The sequence below is a fragment of the Mustela erminea genome, chromosome 8, assembly GCF_009829155.1.
Source record: "Mustela erminea isolate mMusErm1 chromosome 8, mMusErm1.Pri, whole genome shotgun sequence".
NCBI classification, from domain to species: domain Eukaryota; kingdom Metazoa; phylum Chordata; class Mammalia; order Carnivora; family Mustelidae; genus Mustela; species Mustela erminea.
In genome coordinates this window covers 3,457,083-3,479,770 of record NC_045621.1, presented here as the reverse complement: position 1 = coordinate 3,479,770, position 22,688 = coordinate 3,457,083, and the positions used below count along the sequence as shown (strand labels likewise).

Here is a 22,688-nt window from a genome sequence, read left to right as displayed (position 1 = left end):
GCACTTGAATACGGAACTCATCTGATTCACAGTATGCCCTGAGCTGGCCCTGCCTATTTAGTGACTTTGTGCAATAAGAAGTCTTGGCTAGTACGGGTGTGACTCCTGGAATCCAAAAAAGTTGGCTGATAGGGAGACTCAGCTGAATTTTATGACTAAGAGAGTCAGGTAATAGTAATGTTCAAAGCAAGTGGGAAGTCAAGAATCTAGGCAGGACAAGGGTAAGACAAGGGTAGAGAAACGGGCTCTTAGAAGCCATGACTAGGTAAGAGATGAGATACCCAAAGAAACATTTTTTCCCTCAACTTTTATTATGAAAATGTTCAGGTATACTGAGAACTTGAAAGAATTATATAAGGAATACCCATATACCCAACACCTAGAGTCTGTGATTAACATTTTTGTGTATTTATTTTATCACATACATTTTTAATCATGTCTTTTTATTTTCTGTATTCCCGATGTTTGGGCATCTAGGATCTTGCCTCGCTGACCCTGGAGAGACCGCCACTCTCAGTGCTGCCCAGCTCCTGGAGACAGTAAGGGATTTGCCTGCACGTGTGTCTTTCTTTTGCTAACTCATCAATCCAGAGCCCACATCCCCACTGCCCCTCTAAGGGGCTTTCATACTCAGGGCCACTATTTGTTGTACTCAGCCCGAAGCCAGGTATCAGGCAATCTGAGAGAGCTCTATACCTCAGAACATGCTGAAATTACTCAAACTAGCCAGTCCTAAACCTGTTTAACCTGCCTTACCTTTCCTTCCCATGGAAGCCACAATAAAATCTCTTGCCCACATTTTCCTCAGGCTTTCTTTGCCTTCTGACCAGCCCAGGTATTTTTCAATGTTCCTTCTGTGGCATGGGTGTCTCTCCCTCTTGGGAACTGTGAGGAACAAGCAATCTTTTTAGTGGCAGCCATTTCTTGACCTATTGACCTCACCATTCCTGAATAACAATAATAGAAATCCTAAATTTTAAAATACCATCTATTAACATTTGTTGCATTTTGTTTGTTTTAATCATCTTTATTGAAATATAATTTACCTTCAATTGGGCGCCTGGGTGGCTCAGTGGGTTAAGCCACTGCCTTCGGCTCAGGTCATGATCTCAGGGTCCTGGGATCGAGTCCCGCATCGGGCTCTCTGCTCAGCAGGGAGCCTGCTTCCTCCTCTCTCTCTGCCTGCCTCTCTGCCTACTTGTGTTCTCTGTCAAATAAATAAATAAAATCTTTAAAAAAAAAAAAAGAAATATAATTTACCTTCAATAAAATTCACCCATTTTAAGCATACAGTTGAGTTTTATAAAAAAACAAACAAACAAACAAACAAGAAAACCTGTTAAAAACTACCACCACTTTCACAATACAGAACATTTAAGTTACCTAAAAAAATTTCATCATGTCCTGTTATAGCCAATCCCATTCTCCCCATCTACACCTGGAAACCACTGATCAATTTTCCCTCACTATAGTTTTGCCTTTTCTAGAAGTTCATATACATTGTATGTGATCTTTTCTGCCTGGCTTTTTACAATGAACATAATTACACTTTTGATTTTAACTGATTTTGTTGCTTATATCAATAGTTTATTCTTCTTTATTGCTGTGTAGTACACCATTGTATGGCTATGCCACAATTTATTTATCCATTCACCAGTTAATGAGGATTTGGATTGCTTCTAGTTTGGGGCTTTTCTGAATAAAGCTACTATGAGCATTAAAGTACAAATCTTTGTATGGAACATATTTTTTCTCTTTTATCTTGAGTAGATACCTAAGAGTAAGATTTCTAGCTCATATATTAAGAGCATATTTAATCTTACATGAAATTACCAAGCTGTTTTCCAAAGTAGTTGTACCATTTTGCATTTCCACAGCAATGTATGAGAGTTCCAAAGACTGCATCGTTGACAAGACAAGGTACTATTTGTCTTTTAAGTTAGGCATTCTGATGGCATTTGTAGTAGTGCCTCCTTGTGGTTTTAATTTGCATTTCCCTAATGACTGATGGAGTTGAGCACCTTTTTAATGTACTTCTTTTACATTTGAATATCTTCTTTTGTGAAATCTGGTACTTTATGTTCATTTCTTTTAAAAATTTTTAAAAATTCAATTTAGTTAACATATACTGTGTTATTAGTTTCAGGGATAGAATTCAGTGGTTCACCAGTTGCATGTAACACTCAGTGCTCATTACATCAACTGCCTTCCTTAATGCCTATTACCCAATTACCCTATCCCCCTACACACCTCCCCTCCAGCAACTCTCAATTTGTTTCCTAGAATTAAGCATCTCTTATGATTTGCCTCCCTTTCTGTTTTCATCTTATTTTATTTTTCCTTCCTTTCCCCTATGTTCTTGTTTCTTGTTTTGTTTATGTTCTCGTTTCTTGTTTCTATGTTTTGTTTCTTAAATTCCACATATGAGTGAAATCATATGGCATTTGTCTTTCTCTGACTGACTGACTTTAATTAGCACAAAACCATCTAATTCCATCCACATCATTGCAAATGGAACGATTTCATTCTTTTTGTTGGCTGAGTAATATTCCTCTGTATATGTATACCACATCTTCTTTATCCATTCGTCTGCCAATGGACATCTGGATTCTTGTCCATCATAACCGGGTTGTTTGCCTTTATTAAGCTATGAGTTTTTTAAATACCCTGGATAGAAGTCCTTTATCAGATATGTATTTTACAAATCTTTTTTTCCCAGTAAAGAAGCAATTCTTAAGTAGGAAATACCTGAGTTCAGGGGAAACAAGGGGCCCCAAATCCAGGCAACTAAGTAACTTAGAGCAACATGTCAGCAGGGAGAATGCAGAGTTATGAGCCTCATTCTGGGCAAAAAGTTCTGGCCCAGCCATGGTTCTTTTATATACTTCTGGTTAGGGAAGAACCACTTGCAGTGCATGAATAGCCCCCTATGCATAATGCTGGGGGTGATTCTGTCTGGCCCACCAGCAGGAAGTACAGTATGCTTTCATATCATTTGTGGCAGAGCATTTGGGGAGCAAGGAGGAAGAGGAAGTAAGTCGAGAGAAAGAGGGAAGGTTAGGAAGAAATTAATACAAACTTGAGCCACGTGGGAATAGTGGCTTCAGTATTCATGGAGAAGGTGAGCTTTCCAAGAGCAAGTCCTAATAAGAGAGTAGCAAATTCAGACTCATACTGGGCAAACAGTGATATTCCAAGGAAATGCTAAATCTGAGGATAATAGGATGGTAAGATGGAGATACATATTCTGAAGTCTAGAGAAGAGAAGGTAGCAAATCCATGGGAACTTGATATCAAGGAAGAATGGGGCCTGAGGGGTCATGACTATGTGACTCGCACTCATATAGTACTTGTAAGTTTGATTCTTTTTCCAGAAATGTTTTAACAGAAAATGCAGTGAGTTTTGTAGACGGAGCTTTAGTCAGTATCTTATCCTACGGTGTCTTAGTACTGACTTTGTACATATGGAAGTCGGCCAGATCCTGTGGGTGGATCATTAAATTAGAATTCTTTTCTTAGAACACCAGTACCTTAATGTGTGACCTTGACCTAAGGCTAGCCATCAACTTGGCAAGATGAATGACCCCAGGAGAAAGGCCCTTCTGCCTCTAAAGGACTGTTCTTTAAAAAAACAGAAACAAAAACCAATACAAAAAAGAAAAAAAAGAATGCAATCCTCTTTGGTTTCTACTTGTTTAAAGAGTATGTTATGAGGATTCTAAAGATACTATCTGTGGAGAACTTTGAGCTCCTGCAATAAAAATGTATAAATATAACCAAAGGAATTCTTTGGTTGCAATATTCTAGAGAAATATTGCAAGATTGTATATCAGTCTCTCTATCTATATTCAGATGTTTTTTTTAACTTGGCTTGTGTCCAGAAGTATGCATGGAATAGATAGAAAATGCTCACTACTAGATATTTAGTTCAATCTCGTCCTTTAAAACAAGGTCAGAGAGTAGACTCTCCTCAGAGCTCAGGAACCTGTACTGTAAGCCTCCCTCACAATGAGAGGTAAAACTAAGTACAGGTGAATCCTGTGTGACACATATTTTAATGAGAACTTTATACATAATTTGAGTTATTTATATCATGCTTCTTTAAATGAAATGATTGTTGATCAAACTTATTTCAAGTGTTATTCTCATGTTCAAGCTCTGTAGGTTTTATGTAATTATAAAGGGCTTAACATTTTTATGAAACATTGTAAGATATGATTTTGGTTCTAACAGTTTATCTTGACACTAGTATATAATTCAAAGAATAAGATCAAGACACTAAAATGAGGGTGCTCGTGGGACACCTGGGTGGCTCAGTCAGTCAAGCACCTGACTTGATTTTGATCCAAGTCATGATCTCAGAGTTGTGGGATTGAGCTGCGTCAGGCTCCGTGCTATACAGGGAGGCTCCCCAAGATTCGCTTTCTCCTCTTCCTCGTCCCCTGCCCCCTCCCCGCTCCCCCTCTAAAAATAAAATAAAATGAGGATGCTCATGAACTTTGAAGGATAAAAGATCATTTGGATTTAGTGTCTATGTGTGTATTTTTCTCTGTGTTTTATGAGGTGGTTACATAAAAGGGACTTCTAAAATAGAAAAGGATGACAAAAAATGGGCTGAACATTTCAAACAGAGTTCAGTGTGAAATCAGTAGTATATTCAGTGGAGGTGACAGGGAACAAAGATGTAGAGGAGAAAGGAGAAAAAGAAAATCAGCAAGCAGTAAAAATAATGATTGGGGTCAGGCAGTAACAGTAAAATCAAGAAACTTGAATATGATGGAAAAAGCCATGGGTAGCTATAAAAGAGGCATTTGAAATAGGAAATGAAGTGCGAGGAGAAGATAATTTTAGTACAGTTAAAGGAGGTAGCAGCTATGGGAGAGAGGATTAATTTTAAATGTGTCCTAAAAGTAAGAGAAATATTTTTTAAGGGGTGGGGAAAGAATGATGGGAAAAGCCTAGCTGAATGTTATATGGCTATTCCAGGCAAAATTCTACATAGAGTATTATGTTCATTTTTGGTCACTATACTTTCACTGGAGCATTGAACCAGAGGTCATTCAAGACACGAGGGTGGTGAGAAAGGGCAGCTCTCCCCTGACATCTGTAGGTCTGCCACAAGGAAGAAAGATCACATTTGGCTCTATATTGTTCAAAAAAAAGAGAAATAGACACAAGGCAAGTTAAAGGGACGCAGATTTTGCTTAACATAATGTTCTAACAGGGACGCCTGGGTGGCTCAGCTGGTTAAGCCGCTGCCTTTGGCTCAGGTCATGACCCCAGGGTCCTGGAATCGAGCCCAGCGTTGGGCTCTCTGCTCAGCAGGGAGTCGGCCTCTCCCTCGGTCCCTCTCCCTGCTCATTCTCACTTACTCATTCTCTCTCAAGTAAGTAAATGAAATCTTTTATATATATATATTTAATTTGTTTAATTATATATAATATATAACGATACGTATATTTATATGATGTTCTACTATTATCAAATATGTCTGTAATGTTCTGACAATTAGACATGCGCTGTAACTCACTGGGCTACTGTACGTACAGTAATGCTTTCCACCTTTGCAAATATTTAAGTCGAACATATTCAATAACCTGACTAGCTAATCGAATGGCTTCTTCTACCTTATTACGGTCCTTTCTGCCTGGAGGAACCTGCGGTTTGCGGGGAGGGAACACAGGGCCTCCCAGCTCCGAGGCCGCCCGGGGCGTCCTCCGGGCACACTCTGTTGACCGGCCGGTGTGTTCGGGGTCGGCTCATGCGTTTTACTTCCCCTTTTATTAATTCTGGGCCCCCCGGAAACGTTTTTGAAGGCCTTTTCCGTCCTCGGTGATTATAATGTGAAATCAGGGTCCGAGCAGACAGCAAGCGAGCGTTCACACTGGGTCACTGGAGGCGAGTTTGACGAAGACGTTCGCAGAGGTGCGGACGGTGTTTACAGAAACCAGAAGGGCCGCACCGTCCCCAAGACTTGTGGCGGCGGAGACAGGACTCCCCGGGCGCGAAGATGGCGGCTACGGGGCTGCCCCGCCCCTGCAGAGGGCGGTCGTGCGAGAGGCCGGCCCGGAAGCGGCGCCGGGAGCCGCGCGCCGCGGGGAGCCGGGCCCGAAGGAGCCGCGCCTCACGTTGCGTCCGCGGGGCTGTCGCCGCCGCACCTGGCCCCGAGCGGGGCGTGACGGGAGCCGCGGGCGTCGCCACGGGTCCGCCCTCCGGGGCGCGGGGCCGCACGGGGCGGAGAGAGCGAGTCCGGAGAGGCTCACGGACGGCGCCGCAAACGCAATACCTCTGAGGTGCGGCCGGCGCGAAGCCGTGTGTGTCCTGCGGGGGATGCGGCCACGGAGCTGGGAGAGTCCGAGCCTCGGGCCCTGCCGGCCGCCCTGAGTCGGGACTGCCGGGGCCGCAGCTCGCCGCGGGGTTTCCCTGACGGCCACGCTTCGTCCTCTCCAGCCCGAGCACGACCCAGAGCAGCTTCACGAAGACGACGACATGGCGAGCGCTTCGCCGCGGTCAGGCGGCCGAGTTTGCTGACCCGGAAGCGAGGAGACACTTCTGCACAGAAAGGCGGTTTCGCTCCGAGGACAATGAAGCTTCAGCCTCGGGCCCTGCCCGCCGGCCGGTGTGCGCGCCGGGGCCGCGGGGTCGCCGCGGGGTCGCCGCGGGGTCGCCGCGGGGTCGCCGCGGGGTCGCCGCGGGGTCGCCGCGCGGAGGGCGTCCGACTGCTCTTCTGTGGGCGCGTTTCCAGCACGTTCCTAGGCGAGTGTCCCGAGACAGACCGGCCTTCCGAAGCTCCAGGGTAATTCGTCGTGAATCCTCCTCTCATCCGTAATAAATGTTCGTTTTGGAGACCGAACATTGTCTTTCGTATTTTATCTTCCGTTTCTGAGGAAGGATGACCCGAGTAGTACAAGCTCTAGCCCTCGCACATCCTGGGCCCCGCCTGCCCACGTGGAATCTTCATTACACTCCCCCAGGTCGGAGGTCGGTGTCTCACGTGGGCCTGGGAAGGGCCTCGGGGCGAACAGTCAGGGGGGTTGTGCAGGGCAGCGGCGGGAGAGAGGAGCACCGGTGCGGCCTGTGTCTGTGAGCGAGAACGGCCCCGTCCACCGGCACAGGCCCCGGGGCACCAGAGTTTAGCCTTTCCCGCTGCTCCATCCCCTTCCCAGTTCCTTGCACACACACTTCATACACGACGTCCCACCTCTGAACTACGTCCCGGGCCTTGACTCTCTCGAACGCACGTCGTGCCCCTGCCCCCGGCACCCCACTCACCCCTAGAAGCCTCCTGTCCGCTGGAATATCGAGACTTCGTGGAAAAGTCAGAAGACGGTTTCCGACGTGATCATTGCAGTTTCTCACTGGATGCCTCATCAATGCACCGTTTTCCCTTTGTTGTGACTAGCATCGCTTCAGAAGCTTGGCACGGGACTCCGGCTTCTAGGGGGTCATTTGCTCTGAGGATCGTGTGGTACCACTTTCTGCATCTATTGAAGTTCCTCAGCCTTTTTTCTCCCGGGAGTAATCTAGGCTAGAAATCACCGCCCTCCTGTGAGATTAGGCTCTGCCCACACTGAGATCACACGTGTGTCTCTTCCATCCGTTCTCCCCGGTTTTCATGTTACCAGCCCTTTTTGCTGTTTCTTTCTGTTTTCTCCTCCTTCTGATCCATTTCTCTGTTCAGTTCATACAATAGGGTCTTCTTTTATCCAGAAGAATAGTTATCTTTAATACAGGAAGTTAACCTCCATCCAGCTGATAGAAATGGAAAGGAAAAGTGAGGCAGACACATCGGTTCCTCTGATACTTTTGCCCAGGAGAGACACATAAATCATTCCTGCTCGCCTTCCAACTGCAAGAATTTATTCAAAACTTGGTCTCTTGGTCGGGTTCTCCCCTCCAGATCTAACCTTCCTAACCACTGCTCAGAGTGACCTTAGACACGGGCATCTCAAACCACTCATGAGACAGCACTCTATTCCTTAAGATTCTGTAGGGTCCTTCCACAATCCCACAACGCACATCCGAACTGTTTTCCCGAAGTCCCATCACTTCCTTATTTAACATTCACTTGCTCAAATCTCCTTTTGTCTAATTCTATCCCTATTTTTTAAAAAACTGCACAATGCACCAATGCACCTATCACCACTCCTTTGTGCCACTTACTATGTGCCGGACTCTAAGCTATTCAACCCAAGTAAATGGCCCAGAGTTAGAGACTTGGTGTAAGACTTGGTTAGAGACTTCATACACTAGTGTATGAACAAAGTATCTCTGTTCTTAGAGTTTATATTGTCAACCACTGTCCAGGTGTTTCTCAGAATTTGGGCCAGTGACCATCCACATCAGAGTCACCTAGGGTGCCCTTTAAAGTGCAAATGCCTGGTTCCTACCACCTATCTCTGTAAATGATGAAAATGAATCAGTTACATGAAGATTTAATGAAAGAATCTTTTAGATAAAGAGAACAGCAAATGCGGGGTTGGCAATAAGTAAGGATCAGAATAAAAGCCTTGGGAGCCAGAGCACAATGAGACCACAGAGGTAGAAGGGGTCAGATCATGAGGGTCTGGAAGCTCTGGGTATAGTTAGACAGGAAGCACTAGGACAGTTGTAATCAGATGAATAAACTCTTCCTTATATTTTAACAGATGGCAGCTGCCCGCATCAGAGTTGTAGAGCACTGGAGTTGTTTTAGGGGAGCAGCTGCCCAGCCAGGGTTGCCTTGCATCCAGAGAAGCCATGGATGAATTCTTGCCATTGGAATGTGAGCAGGAGTGATTTATGAGCAAACGTATCAGAAGAACAGATGTGTCTGCCTCACTTTTTCTTTCCACGTCTATCAGTTTGATGGATGTTAATTTCATGTGTTGACAATAACTAGGTTTTGCCCTGCGCTAGCCTGGCCCTGACAAAGGATCCCCTAAATGGGACTATGAGGCAAGTGAGAAGTAAAGTCCACATTACACAAATATGAGGGCTTCTTTATTGTAGTAGTGACTGTTACCTTAAATGATACAAGTCACATGACTTACCCTTTGCTGAGACCATGTGGGCTACTGTGTGGACAGTAGTCTGGGAGGTGGTAGGGAGTGGCAGCAAGAGTGCTAATAGTGGCAGTGTGGTTGGTTCTAATGGACTGATGGTGGCTTGGATTTGGTTGGTGCACTGGAATGGTATGAAGTGAACGTATTAGATATACTTGGAAAAAAATTTTTTATGAAACTCACAAGATGTGTGAATGTTCTGGATGTTGGGTGTGATAAGAGAGAGAAACCAAGTAGTGCAAGATGTTTGTCTTGAACTCACTGCAAAAACAGCGATGCGGTTTCTGAGCTGGAGACCAGAACTCTCAAAATCCTCCCTTAATTGCCATCCTTCCAGTTAGCATTAATGATCAGAAAAAAAAAAAAAAACTTGGCTTAAACTATGGAAAGAACCTAGATGTCCATCAACAGATGAATGGATAAAGAAGATGTGGTATATATACACAATGGAATACTATGCAGCCATCAAAAGAAATGAAATCTTGCCATTTGTGATGATGTGGATGGAACTAGAGGGTAGCATGCTTAGCTAAATAAGTCAAGCGGAGAAGGACAAGTATCATATGATCTCCCGGATATGAGGAAGTGGTGATGCAACATGGGGGCTTAAGTGGGTAGGAGAAGAATAAATGAAACAAGATGGGATTGGGAGGGAGACAAACCATAAGTGACTCTTAATCTCACAAAACAAACTGAGGATTTCTGGGGGGAGGGGGGTTGAGAGAAGGGGGGTGGGGTTATGGACATTGGGGAGGGTATGTGCTTTGGTGAGTGCTATGAAGTGTGTAAACCTGGCGATTCACAGACCTGTACCCCTGGAGATAAAAATATATGTTTATAAAAAAAAAAACAAACTTGGCTTACCCTCTGTCAGCCAAAACATCTGATAAAATGAAACTCATCAACAAGAAAAATGGCCATTTTAACCTCACATGGGTTTAAATTGCTTTACTCATTCTTACCAAGTTGGAGGACGGGTGGAGAAGGATTGTATATTTTGTACCTGCAATTGGGAAGTAAAGGTGATGATGTTAGTCACAAGTTTCTGTAGCTCTGGACTGATCTAGATTTGGAGTATGGTTACAACACACTTTATAACTATATAGTTCTTGGAGATTATGTTTATTGCTTCCTTTCCTCTCTGTGTCCTCTGAACATGGGTCCACTCAGAGTCACGGTGTCTCCAGGGAAGGGCTCTGTAAGTGCTGGAGGGGTTGGATAGGAAGGTGCTCTGTAGGCTAATGACTGTCCCCTTGGCTCTCAAGAGAGGTGGTCATTTCCTTACAAATTGGTCACAGAAGGAGCCTATCTGGGGCGAGTAAAAGAGAACCCCTAGGAAGTGTCAGTAGCTGGATCTGAACTCGAGAGAGAGTCTTTGCCTGTGCAGATACATGACGGTCTCGAGTCAGTACTGTAGTTTTTTCCTTCTCTTTCAGCCGAACTGCCACTATTAGCACTTGAGATCCCTGTGACTCTCACTGCCATCCATAAGCCTGCCTCAGTGGAATTAAGCCAAGTCCCCACCTGTAGGACCTTCCGTCTTAGGAGAGAAGGGGACTGAGCGTGAAAGGAGAAGGGGCAGAGGGGGGAGGTCATCACATACGCCCCGAGAGCCGTTCCTGCTGATTCCTGGGTTCCTGCTCCCCGCCGAGCCTTCACACACACTCCATGGCTCCCCGTCTGTTTTCAGTCCCGTCAGTGGGAATTCAGTACGTGTGGCTTCTGCAACCAACTGAGTGAGAGGAGTGAGCCGTAGTGATGACTCTGTACCTACTTTCATTCTTTCATTCATTCATGGCTTTTTAAGTCAAAGATGAAAAAGAAATAGCCCTTGGCCTCAAGGAGCTCTATTTGAGAAAATAATAATACCAGTTAATGTGGTAACAGATGTATAAGAACAAAGTGCTCTAGATGCAATCGGAGGGGCGCTTAGTCCCACAGGCCCCTCCGCATGTTTACGTCTGTTTCATCTGGGTAGACTGTGTAGCCTGGGACAAAAGGCAAATTTGGCAGAGGACACGATACCAGAGCAATCTTGACGGCTGGGTAAGATTTCATCATGCAGAGAAGGGGGTGCTGAAGAGAAGTAAGACAGGAAACAGCAGGTGAAGGCATTGTATTCTATTTACACCTAGGAATTGTGTCCTGAGGATATTCTTGGCTGAATAAATTAGAATGTATCATCATACCCTAATATAATGATTTGCCAACAGCAGTAATGGCTCATATTCTCACCACAGAATCTCTCATAGGGGTCACTAGGGATATGAGCTGGAAACGGGAGCATATTCTATCGTAAAGTTATTTGTAACATAAGGCAGGGCTTACTCTCTGCTTTGTCTGCTTTAGTTTCATTTTCAACCCATAATTTGACACGCATCATTTACTTGGTGTAATGTGGTTGATTCGCTGCAAATTAAAAGTTGAAAGAAATGATGATAAATAATCTACCCAAAATTCAGACAAAACCATTTGACTCTCCCACTAGATGGCATAGGAAGAACCTAGAATAACATAATACCCAATTCTCATGCTAGACTCGAAAGAAAGGAGTTTCTATTTCCATGGTTGCCTGAATCTGAGTATTTTCTATTAGAAACAAACCTTCTATAAGTAATATCTTTGTAATTGTTTTTTCTTGAACAATGATCTATTTTAAAGCAGTCATAAATGCATACGGTTTAAATTCATAGTAAATAGGAGGATATGCTGATAATTTTTAAACCCTTTTTTTCAACAGATTTAAGCCATTCTTTTTTTCATCAAGCTATTTTTTTTGTTCATTTTTCATTTTTCCATATAGTTTCTTGGAGAGCCCAATTTAAGGTTTATCTTAGTGATATCCTTGTCAGAGATTCCTGACTTGGGGAAGAAAATAAAAATTAATAATTCTATATTATTGTGACCTTGGTAGACAAGGCACTGTCATCTACCAGTTACAGGTTTTACAGAGTCATCAAAAGAGAAGGAATCATGAGAGACTGTGGACTCTGAGAAACAAACGGAGGGTTTTGGAGGGGAGAATGAATGGTGGGGGGTTGGGTGAGCCTGGTGGTGGGTATTAAGGAGGGCACGTATTGCATGGAGCACTGGGTGTGGTGCATAAACAATGAATCTTGGAACACCGGAAAAATAAAATAAAATTTTTCTAAATGTGAAGGAATCCATATTTACTGAGTAGAAGCAAGAGGGAACTCTCATGTGACCTGTGTAATTAAATCCACATTACTTTAAGAACATTAACAAGTATTACCCGAGATAAAAAGAAATCCTACTTACTTGACCTTTAATAATAGAACCTGTCTAATCTCAATGTAATTATTCAAAACATTGAGTCCCAAATAATTTCGTCTTCATGTGAACTTCGTATAAGCCCTAGTCTAACTTTATTTTAAGAATGTTGAAGGAATGTGATTTTTGATAAGCTGCCGTAAGTGACTGTTGGGGAGCAAGAGCTATTTTACGTAGCTAGTCTTTTCTGGGCATACCAGGACTCAAACTTCCCCAAATCCCTGAGTTATCTGGAGTAGAGCTGCATTGGATAGGCACTCAAACTTTGGAAAGACTGCTTGATCATGAATACCGAGCCAAGTAAATATAGCTTCCAAATAAACCCCAATCTTTGATGTAGCTGGTGCTGTGGCTCCACAAGGATTCATTCAACACTTGTTTACTGAATGTCTTCTTTGAGCCATACTCTGTGCTGGACCCTGAGCTAGCTTGAACAGTCTGACTCTAATAATGGGGCAGCGGGTAAGGAGGCAGGAATAGTATCACCTGCAATAATTATCTCTTTCTGCAACAAGGGCTTCATAAATCATAGTAGTTTGCAACACTAGAATCCAAAGGACACTTGACTTGAACCAGAGTGCCCCCGGTAATCATAACTGACAGTCTACCTGGCTAATGAGAGTCCTTACTGAATGTAGAAGCCCTGCTTGATTCTGTTCCAGTAATTACAGCAAGCAGGAGCAGAAAACCAACTCCTGCTGGTTCCTACACGCTCCCAGTATAGGTTTTTTTCCTATATTATATAACCCTGGGTCACCTTTCATCAGGATCTCCTGAATTCACTTATTTTAATAAACATTCTGGAGCCCTACTGTAGGTCACAGAACCGTATCTCCAGATTTCTTAACCAGGAGGCTACAGCAGAAAATATACATGGGCCAGTTCCCAAGCACACATGAGATCACCAAGGACACTCTGAATCAGAAGGGATGTGTGGGGACCTCAAAATGTGATGAGTTCCTAAGCACAACTAGGGTCGGGAGACATCACAGTTTGGTCCTGGACATCAATGGGATGTCATTTCTTACTGCTTATCTTCGGTGAAGACCAGCTTATGAATGTCCTCCCCTAGGGAAAACATCAAAGAATTAATTGACTGAAGGCACTGAGTACGGATTCTACTTAAGTAACTTATGTACAGGAAATTACTTATCTGGAATGCTTCACTTCATTGTTAAGTTTTAATAGCAGTAAAAATAGTGTGACTTTACCAAGGCCTAGTCTTCCCTAATTCATTAATGCATAGAACGATCAGAAGTCAAAATGCAGAGGAATACTAACGTGGAGTCCCCACATGTTCTGGTAAATGTTGCTTTGAAGCAGAATTAAGTTTGGGGAACTTACATAGAAAAATCAGAAAGTGATTTTATAAAAAAGCTTTCCTGTTTGGTGACAGACGTGTGCACATGTATACAGGGATCTGTATAAACACCATAGGTTCCAAAACAAGTCCAGCATTGTACTGGGAATTTAAATGTTTTATTCCACTGATTTTCACAACTGTGCTGCCGGGTGGTAGTTATTACGATACCCTGTTATACAGAGTAGGAACCTAAAGCTTGAGTAACTTGTTCAAGGTAACATAACATAGCAAAGAAGCTCACAAAACAAAGGAAGATGTTGAAGGCTCCAAGGTTCGTGAGATTTCCATTCTACTGTGCTTATAAAGAAACATAGAAAGAAACTAATGCAATAAAAGAAAGATATTTAGTGCTAAAACTTTCATGACATTTTTTCTTTTGCAATATCAGAAACATCCAGTAGGCTGTACTCCTGAATCAGTTTTCTAACTGAAAAAAAGCCATTAAACAGTGACTTTTTTAGAGCTTCAGATGTTTTTTCGATGTTTTATTTCATTTTATTTTATCTTTTTACATTTTTAGAAAATTCTAGTTTCTTTTTAAATTTTTAATTTTCCAAGTTTTATTATTATGTTCAGTTAGCCAACATATAGCAGTACATCATTAGTTTTTGACGTAGTGTGCAATGATTCATTAGTTACATGCAACCCAGTGCTCATCAGAACACATGCCCTCCTTAATGTATTATTTTAAATGAAATCTACAACAATAATTTTAAAATTTCTGTATGCATACCTGGAACGTCAAAAGAAAACATTGTTTTGCATGCATTGGTTTTTGGTCCTTAACTGATTTTTTATATTAAAATAGTACCCTATTAAAATTGTTTGTGGAATGTATTGATGCATCCCAGCTAGGGACAGTGAAAGTGATGTTATATTATCACAGGCTGCCACACAGCTTAGCCTGATTTACAGAAGTGTGATTAGTTTATCGGAATGTCTCCAGGTATGCCAAGGCTCAGTTATTTTAAAAACATCAAAGACAATAGTTCACAAAATATGGTCCCCAACCTGACGCACCAGCACCACCTGGGGTCTTGTTAGGTAAATTCTTGGCATCACTCCAGGCCTACTAAATCAAAACCTCTGGGAATGGGGTCCAGAAATCTGTGGTTTAACAAGCCCTCAGGGCAATTCTGAGGCACACTAAAGTTCCAGAACGACCAACTTAGGATAGTTATCACAAGTATCGATTTCTGGGGTGCCTGGGTGGCTCAGTCGGTTGAGTGACTGACACTTGGTTTCAACTCATATCATGATCTCAGGGTCCTGAGATCCAGCACTGCCATGGGGTCTGTGCTCTGCAGGAAGTCTGGTTGAGATTCGCCCTCTCCCTTTGCCCCTCCCCCTGCCTGTGCACATGGTCTCTCAAATAAATAAATGAATAAATCTTTTTAAAAATGTAGATTTCTGATACTCGACCAGATTGAATCAGAATCTCTGGGTCCTAGGAATTTATATTTATGAATGTCCCAGTGATTCTTAGACACGCGGAAGCTTGAGGACCACACTGGTCCACGTGGTATGATTTAAGGACACTAGGAAAGATCTGCTCTTAATATTTTTCTCTCCTTCTTAGATGGAGAGAAAATCAGACACAAAAGGCAATTAATTTTATAGAATTAAGTTTATCTTTGTGTATGGTGTAAGAGAATGGTCCAGTTTCATTCCTTTGTATGTAGCTATCCCATCTTCCCAGCACCATTTGTTGAACACACGTACAGTGGACTATTACACAGCTGTCAGAAAGGACGGACACCCACCCTCTGCATCACCATGGATGGAACCGGAGGGGATGATGCCGAGTGAAATAAGTCACACAGAGACAGACAATGATATGGTTTCCCTCCTATGTGGGACATGAAGAATAGCACAGAGGCCCACGGACACGGAGCGAAAACTGAAGGGAGGGAAATCAGAGGGACAAGCCACGAGAGACTACCGACTCTGGGAAACAAATGGAGGATTTCAGAGGGGAGGGGCCCTGGGGAGGATGGCACAGCCACGTGATGGGCATTATGGAGGGCACGAGTTGTGATGAGCACGGGGTGTTATACGCAACTAATGAATCGTTGAACACTACATCAAAAACTAATGATGTACTATATGTGGCTAACTGAACGGGATAAAAAAAATTATAGAATTAAGCAAGTATGTCTCCATTAGTTTCTAAGTTTATTAGGTCATATATATTTTAGAGTAAATTTTTTTCATTAACTAGGTACTTAACCTTTGTAGGAGAACTAGAAAAGGGAACAATTAAACAGGACAGATGTTACAAAGAGAGACTAAAAAAGCCTGGATGCTTTGCCTCTGAGATCTGATTTATGGATACCTCACATTATTCGCTAGGAGATGTCATAATTCCAGTACAACATCTTCAGTGTAACATCCTTTAGCCAACCCCTGCCTCCTGCAAAGAGGACCTTGTAAAAGTCTACTGGACAACAACCAAGCAAAACTTATACTCTGAGTATAGGTAATAATGTATTGTCATGTTTATTTAGTTGTGTGCATTTTTTTAGTGTAGATAGAACTTATATAGTCAAAGACATAAATACAAAACACGAGACACATAAGAAAATTAGTATCATTACTTTATAATCACTTAAACATTTTTCAAATAATATATATCTACCTTATTCAGCAGACTAGGTTCCATATGGCTTCCTGTTGCTTCAAAAGAGATAGAGTTACAACATGGGTGATCCCGGAAAGCATTATAAGTGAAAGAAGTCAGGTACAAAAGGACACATACTGCATGGCTCCGTCTGTATGAAATACCCCAGATAGGTAAATCCATAGACATAGAAAGCAGATCACCGGTTGTCAGAGGCCAGGGGAGGGGATAATGCACAGTGACTATTTCATGAGTAGGGGCTTTCCTTTTAGAGTGACGAGAATGTTGGGTGGGGGATGGGGGTGCTTGTTGTGATGGGAGTTATATGTAAGTGATGAGTCACTAATTTCTACTCCTGAAACCAATATTACGCTACATCTTAACTAGAATTTAAGTAAAAATTTGAAAACAAAGCAAAGCAAAACCAAAAAGTTCAAGATGAAAATGAAAAAAACAATAGAATGATGAAAATTTTCTTGGACTAGATTGCGATGATCATTGTACAACATCGTGAATGTACTAAATGCCACTGAATTGTACACTTTAAAAGGGTAAACGGAGATGGGTAGTACTCAGGCTGTAAAAAAGAATGCACTGCTGGGGTTGCGGGAATCCTAAAAGATACACCCCCAAATGGCTTAAGGGGTGACCTAAATTCGGGAAAATGTCAAGTTACAACGTTGAAAGCCAACTTTGACTTACATAAATGCTCTGGCATGTATGTAAACCATACGTATGCTTTGGCTTCCCAACAAAACAACAACCACCTCCCACCACCCCCAGACAAAGCACACGAAGCCACCACCACCTGTAGTCTCTTTGATATAGAGCCACGGTGCTGCTGTCACAGCTGGGCCACAGTCCCTGTAGGTCCACTCACGGGGCAAGGCTTCCTACACCGCAGTCCGCACTGGTTTCTCATGTGACTCCACAGAAAGACAGGGAGCCCGTTCATCTACTCCTCTCCTGACCCCTCTCCCACCCCCATCACCCAGCCCCCAGGCAAACATAGGTCTCCCCTATGAGGTAATCTAAGAATGGATGTTTACTTCTCATGCTGGCTTTAATTAGTGATTATCAGTGTTCCTGTGACCGTACATAAAGGCTATTCTCACTTCATTCCTTCGGAGAATTCAGATGTATTTACAAGCTGTGACCCCAATTCTTGTACCTTTCTATTCCCACTCCCACTGTCTAGAAGCCAAATTGCCCTCCTAAAAATTCATATATTATATCAGGTTTAGATTAAAAAAAAAAAACCTACATCTGAAAGCTTCAACTGAAAAACAAGATTGTGAACGGCGTTGGAACGAGAGAAAATGGTGTCTGCTGCGCCTTCTGAAGGGCTACGCTTGGTGTGGGCGCTTCCGTGCAATTCGGTGTCACCCACGCTACCCACGACAATGCTCACAACATTGCCATCTCTGATCTGCAGGAAATGTAGCGGGCGCTGTGTTTATTCCTGTCACCTCCTGTCTTGAAGCAAAATGCCAGCGCTTCATGCAGCCTGGAGTGGTAAACATCAGCTGGAGAGAAGCTCTTATTTAGGGAATTTATCGCAAAATGAATTTCTGAAGAAATTAATATAAGAAGGCGGAAGCACCGTTTACGAAGTACAGCATGTGCAAGGAGACGTGTCCAATGATCGATTTCTGAGGTAGCCATGAACACTGTCTCTTCTGTGGTTTCCTGTTTTGTGGTTTTTATATAAAACACAGATTTTGCCCCATAAACCCACCAGTTGTGCGCATCCGTGACCCAGATCCTTGTACTACTAATACAGGGGACCTGATACGGGCTGATGATTTGATACGGTGCTAATAAAATTAAATTATTTTTTAAAAACCTGCCAAATGGGTAAGATGTTTGCCCTATATTAGTGACTATCATTTTGAAGTGAAACCTACTTTAATGAGTACCTGACAAAGAAACCTTTTAAAGGAAGGATTATCTTTGACATGAATATATTCAGCTACTGTTTATACAATGAAATCTTAACTAGTTGGTAAAAATGGCACAATATTAGGACGGGCGTAGAAATACTCCATAAAGAAAATGTAAAGGCTGCCTGAAGAGTTAATGACTAATTCTGTTATCCGAGCTGGTGCCTCAGTGACAGTTTGCTCTGGGAAAAGCTTATGTTTCTGGCATTGTGAGTGCAATCTGTACATTTGCATTATACCCCGAGCCTTATTAATGCTATGTGTAAATTATAGACATTATCAGAGGAGGAAAGCATTATGTTTGCATTCTGCTTTTTTCAGATACAAGGCAAGGTAATTATGATTTATGACCCTGTGACTATGTTTTGTGTCTTAAAACTGAAAGATAAGGGAAAAAATGGGAAGTACTGGAGTATGAATGTAATAGAACTTAAAATGATGACCTCATTGCTAGGGGCATGTGGGTGGCTCAGTGGGTTAAGCCTCGGACTCCTGGGTTTGGCTCAGGTCGTGATCTCATGCGTCATGAAACTGAGAGCCCCGCCTGTCAGGCTCCAAGCTCCGACCGGGCGTCTTCTAGAGATTCTCTCCCTCCGCTCCCCCCCCCCCACTCACACGTGTACTCTCGCTCTCTCAAATAAATAAATCTTTTTAAAAATGATGACGTCATTGCATTTTTCATCTTCAAATGATCTGTTAAAGCACAGATAAATACTTTGTCATACAGTGGTCTATTATGTTCAGAGAAGAATGAAAAATTTTAATGGTGGGCAATTTAGGCCATAATGACAGGATAAGTTGTTTATTATGAGCCTGAAGGGAAAAAGGCTAAGTTGTGAATTCATGAGTCCACAACTAAACAAAAGATAAGTAAACAGGCAATCTGTTCATTGTTCTTCACCGCCGCTGAAGACAGCAGCTTAAATTGGTTAAGTAAAAAACATTCTTAGCAGTGTGGCTAAGAATGATGAAGGAAAATACGGATTACTTCTCCCTGTAGACTTTTAACAAAGGGGACATGTATCTCTAGGTCAAGATTTCCCTGGTGGCTGAAATATGAATCATATATTTCTTGCTGGTCATGAATTCCATGGAAGCCTGTTCTCCAAAATAATGCAGTACTGTGTTGTCCCACACAAGTGGTGATGTCTTCTGTGTTTAATGTAAAATTAAATATTTTTTTGCATCGAACTTCATTAATTTAGGAATTTCCCACTAGTCAGTAGTGAAACCCAAAATGAGGACTCTGCGTTCTGCGTCTCCTACTTAATCATAGAGTGAGGCGTGAGGGAGCAGTTGGGAGAGGTGGACAAAAGGATTGGAAAATGGATAAGGACATTGAATATGACTATTTTAAGGCAATGATTTTTAATACGAGCTGTAATCAGAATCATTGGTGCAATTTTTAAAAAAATACCAGGTCTTTTTAAAAGACCAGGGTAGGTCTTTTCCAGACTTTTAAGGATCTGCAATGTTTATAAAATTTAGCAAAGTATGATGGTTAAAAAAAAAATCTCTATACCAACTCTTGTTTCAGAGTAATATGAACCTATGATAGGATTTAGTAGAAGCATATGATATAGTAGTAAGAAGCATAGTGAATCAGAACAGGTACAGTCTAGCCCTTACTCCATTATTTGTGAGGTGTGTGATATTGGGCAAGTTACTTTATTCCTTAAGGCTTTGATTTCCTCATGTGTAAAGTGGAGGAAGTACATGGCCTTCGGGTCACCTCTGGCTTCCTGATTATCTGGCAATATGATTGCACAGATCTTCTTGTAGGAATCTGCGCTGACAACATATTTTCCAACTTGAAAGATATGGCAATAGCTTTAGAACAAAGAGGCTCGAGACATCTTACTAATTTTATTTCAGTGTATTTGTCATAACCAGTTTTAAATAAGACTATTGACCCGAGTCAGATCATCAAGTTGAAGACCATTTTGTAAAAGACGTTATCCATGTGTATTCAGCAGACATTTTTGAGCAACTGCTGTGTTCTAGACACTGTTCCAGAGACTGTGATGATGGAAAGATAAAGAAGACACAGTCCTTATTACCAACAACCTGATGGTTTTGTAGAAAAGACAAAGCAAATTTGAAAATGGAATCCAAATTCTTTTAATCTTTAAAAGGCACATGCATTTGCATCAACACTCCCCAAAATAATAGCAATAGATCTGAGAGAGAATTGTGAGAAATTTGTTCTTTTACTGGATTCTTTTCTTTCTTGAATAATATCTTTAAATCCCCGAGGAACATTTCCATGTCCTGTAGTCTGTTCAGGTACTCACTGATCAGCTGACCAGCCATCCTGATCTACATGTTACAGCTCCAGATCCTACAACTGATTTTTTGAAGTTCTGTAAACATCTTCCCACACTGCTGTTGGCTCTTTTTCATTTCACACCTGCTGTACGCTGAGTTCTTCCTTAATTCCTAAAGCACAGCCAAACCTACCATCACACTTAAGATTTAACTGAAGGCTCAGGGATAACTGAAGCACCATTCAGAAAGTACTTGCAACTCAGCTGCCCCTAAAAGTTACTTGTTACTTTTAGGATCTTCCATTAGTATTAAATACAAATAAATTAATACTGTGTGTTGGAGACATGGCAGGTCCCCCAGGCATCTTCGTGTTGTGGAGTTCTTACACTTAATCCTCTTCTTTTTCTAGAACCAGGAAGAAGTCTGCCGTCTTCCAGTCCATGCCCGGGCCCACCTCGTCTTCCACCCTAGAATGACTGACTGTGGAAACATCTGGTTCCTTCGACCTCATCCACCAGGTGCTCTTTAGCCTTCGGAGGTCGGCAAGGCGAGAGTACCACTTTCAAAGACATACTTCAAAGTCTGGTTTATGCGATTAAAAGAACCCGGGTGTGGGTGGCCAGCAGTTCAGCCGTGGTCACGCTCTTACAAGACCCTTGTGGGACATAACTGCAGCATGAAGCTAAGAGAAGGTCAGATCTGGCTCCCGACTCTTCTAAACTGATCTGTGGGAAAACTTCTATGTAAAGGACATTCGAACCTCCCAACAGGAGGGGGGCAATTTTCAGGCATAAGACTAAATCCATATTTAGGAAAAAAATTTTATCTGTCTCTGTCTCTGCAAGGGTATATTTATGCCAAAGACAGCAAAATGTACATTGATCAATGGTGCATTTAGTGTGTTTGTCTGAAATACTAGCTTTCAGATTAATGGTGACTTAGTATCTTTCTCTAGAACAGTAAGTAGTTATTACGTTTATGAGAGTATTCTGGTGATTTTCCTAAAGCAAAAGAATCTGCTCCCAAGATGAATTAATGTTTCCACTAACACTTTGAGATGATGTCTTTCCAGTAAAGAAAAAAAAAAACTTGACTTCACTGAACACCCCATTCTAAGGGTGAGAAAGACCTTTATCCAGACTGGGGCAAGAGGGAGTGAGGGTGGAGAAGCGTTCAGGACGGGGAATGACTGAAGAGCTCGCCAGAGTTTAGATCGGGAGCCGAGTGAACGGGGCCGGGGAGGCCGGGAGACAGGGATCCAGGCAGATGGGAAAACATTACTGAACTCTTAGAGACCAGAGAGAAAGAGGGTGCCTCTAAGAGGAGGTGACATTTTGGTTGTGAGGTCCTGGAGGGGGTAACATTTTGGTTGGGCAGTTTTGACATTCACACCTATTTCATGACTCTAAAAACAAACAAACAAACAAAAAAACCATTAAACTTTGATTTTTGAAAATCACTAGGCAGTTTGTAAAACAGACACTCTCACCTCATCTCTTATTCTTGAAGATGGAAGGGCACCACAGAGAGAGGTTATGTTGAAAATACAATCAACTGTATGCTATATCAAAGACTACGTAGTTTGTAGACTATGTGAAAATGGATATAAAAAATCTTATTTCCTGAGGCTTTATCACAAAATTTCTCTGTACCTAATACCATGCCTGCAGTATTCTATATCTATTGATGAATGAATGATTATGGGACGGTTATAAAGGATTTTAATATAATTCCTCAAATAGGTGTCTCATTTCTAATTCTCCCATACCCAAATAAGAGTTTTAACTACCTTAATGAGATGATCTTACTATATTATCTCATTTGATCATCCTAACAACTCCATAAAGTATATATGGCATATAATTTTCATTTTATGGCTGTAGAGACCTAAGCTCAAGGTAAGTGATCCAAGGTCATGATTAGAAATGAAAAAAAAAGGTGAATTTTGAATCTAGGTGTACTGCTTCTAGTTCCTTCATAATTTATACATTCAGCAAACATCCGCTGCAACCTCTGTTGAAACCTCAGCTCAAACCACCAAGTCACACCGGACAGTAACTTAGAAATAGGTTCTGTTGTTGACTAGAACCATTTTATGAACTGAATCGAAGGTTTCCAATATTTGTCACAAATAAAGACTTTTGGGGGAGATTCTGGCT

General features: G+C 42.1%; 1 long non-coding RNA gene across 1 annotated transcript; it reads left to right on the top strand.

Moving 5' to 3' along the window:
* The first annotated feature begins 280 nt into the window (after nt 1-280).
* LOC116596958 lies at nt 281-21,617 on the top strand. The gene is made up of 2 exons (XR_004288389.1): nt 281-539; nt 20,939-21,617. It is a non-coding gene; the product is annotated as an uncharacterized LOC116596958 (long non-coding RNA).
* The last annotated feature ends 1,071 nt before the right edge of the window (nt 21,618-22,688 follow it).